The sequence below is a fragment of the Cherax quadricarinatus genome, chromosome 31, assembly GCF_038502225.1.
Source record: "Cherax quadricarinatus isolate ZL_2023a chromosome 31, ASM3850222v1, whole genome shotgun sequence".
Classification (NCBI taxonomy): Eukaryota; Metazoa; Arthropoda; class Malacostraca; order Decapoda; family Parastacidae; genus Cherax; species Cherax quadricarinatus.
Genome location: NC_091322.1, coordinates 1,529,657 through 1,532,148, shown reverse-complemented (window position 1 = coordinate 1,532,148; position 2,492 = coordinate 1,529,657).

Sequence of the window (2,492 nt, the reverse complement as noted above, 5' to 3'; positions counted from 1 at the left end):
AGAGAGGTAAAGAGAGTGGTGCAAATGAGAGCAAATGAGAGAGTGGGTGAGCTGTTATCAACAAATTTTGTTGAAAATAAGAAAAAGTTTTGGAGTGAGATTAACAAGTTAAGGAAGCCTAGAGAACAAATGGATTTGTCAGTTAAAAATAGGAGAGGAGAGTTATTAAATGGAGAGTTAGAGGTATTGGGAAGATGGAGGGAATATTTTGAGGAATTGTTAAATGTTGATGAAGATAGGGAAGCTGTGATTTCGTGTATAGGGCAAGGAGGAATAACATCTTGTAGGAGTGAGGAAGAGCCAGTTGTGAGTGTGGGGTAAGTTCGTGAGGCAGTAGGTAAAATGAAAGGGGGTAAGGCAGCCGGGATTGATGGGATAAAGATAGAAATGTTAAAAGCAGGTGGGGATATAGTTTTGGAGTGGTTGGTGCAATTATTTAATAAATGTATGGAAGAGGGTAAGGTACCTAGGGATTGGCAGAGAGCATGCATAGTTCCTTTGTATAAAGGCAAAGGGGATAAAAGAGAGTGCAAAAATTATAGGGGGATAAGTCTGTTGAGTGTACCTGGTAAAGTGTATGGTAGAGTTATAATTGAAAGAATTAAGAGTAAGACGGAGAATAGGATAGCAGATGAACAAGGAGGCTTTAGGAAAGGTAGGGGGTGTGTGGACCAGGTGTTTACAGTGAAACATATAAGTGAACAGTATTTAGATAAGGCTAAAGAGGTCTTTGTGGCATTTATGGATTTGGAAAATGCGTATGACAGGGTGGATAGGGGGGCAATGTGGCAGATGTTGCAAGTGTATGGTGTAGGAGGTAGGTTACTGAAAGCAGTGAAGAGTTTTTACGAGGATAGTGAGGCTCAAGTTAGAGTATGTAGAAAAGAGGGAAATTTTTTCCCAGTAAAAGTAGGCCTTAGACAAGGATGTGTGATGTCACCGTGGTTGTTTAATATATTTATAGATGGGGTTGTAAGAGAAGTAAATGCGAGGGTCTTGGCAAGAGGCGTGGAGTTAAAAGATAAAGAATCACACACAGGGTGGGAGTTGTCACAGCTGCTCTTTGCTGATGACACTGTGCTCTTGGAAGATTCTGAAGAGAAGCTGCAGAGATTGGTGGATGAATTTGGTAGGGTGTGCAAAAGAAGAAAATTAAAGGTGAATACAGGAAAGAGTAAGGTTATGAGGATAACAAAAAGATTAGGTGATGAAAGATTGAATATCAGATTGGAGGGAGAGAGTATGGAGGAGGTGAACGTATTCAGATATTTGGGAGTGGACGTGTCAGCGGATGGGTCTATGAAAGATGAGGTGAATCATAGAATTGATGAGGGAAAAAGAGTGAGTGGTGCACTTAGGAGTCTGTGGAGACAGAGAACTTTGTCCTTGGAGGCAAAGAGGGGAATGTATGAGAGTATAGTTTTACCAACGCTCTTATATGGGTGTGAAGCATGGGTGATGAATGTTGCAGCGAGGAGAAGGCTGGAGGCAGTGGAGATGTCATGTCTGAGGGCAATGTGTGGTGTGAATATAATGCAGAGAATTCGTAGTTTGGAAGTTAGGAGGAGGTGCGGGATTACCAAAACTGTTGTCCAGAGGGCTGAGGAAGGGTTGTTGAGGTGGTTCGGACATGTAGAGAGAATGGAGCGAAACAGAATAACTTCAAGAGTGTATCAGTCTGTAGTGGAAGGAAGGCGGGGTAGGGGTCGGCCTAGGAAGGGTTGGAGGGAGGGGGTAAAGGAGGTTTTGTGTGCGAGGGGCTTGGACTTCCAGCAGGCATGCGTGAGCGTGTTTGATAGGAGTGAATGGAGACAAATGGTTTTTAATACTTGACGTGCTGTTGGAGTGTGAGCAAAGTAACATTTATGAAGGGATTCAGGGAAACCGGCAGGCCGGACTTGAGTCCTGGAGATGGGAAGTACAGTGCCTGCACTCTGAAGGAGGGGTGTTAATGTTGCAGTTTAAAAACTGTAGTGTAAAGCACCCTTCTGGCAAGACAGTGATGGAGTGAATGATGGTGAAAGTTTTTCTTTTTCGGGCCACCCTGCCTTGGTGGGAATCGGCCGGTGTGATAATAAAAAATATATATATATATATATATATATATATATATATATATATATATATATATATATATATATATATATATATATATATAAGTATAGAGCAATATCCTACTGGAATATTTCTCAAATACAAATCGGGTAAGGTTACACTCGTAACAGATGCCCAAATGTTGCACATGTGTCTTACTCATCAACTTGTCGGTATTTTATAACATTTTCAACATGTTGTAACATGTGTCTCGTCACCTGCATGAACAAGTCTTATCTCTGTATTTCTAATTACCAAGTTATATTAACTGAAAATTATAGCACAGTAGTAGCAGTACTAAGATCTATTATAACTTTAGAAGCCTGTGCATATTATTTGACTTTTTTTTTAAATAATTGCTGCATCTTTAATTTGCTCTTGTTAGGTGCACCTTCTGA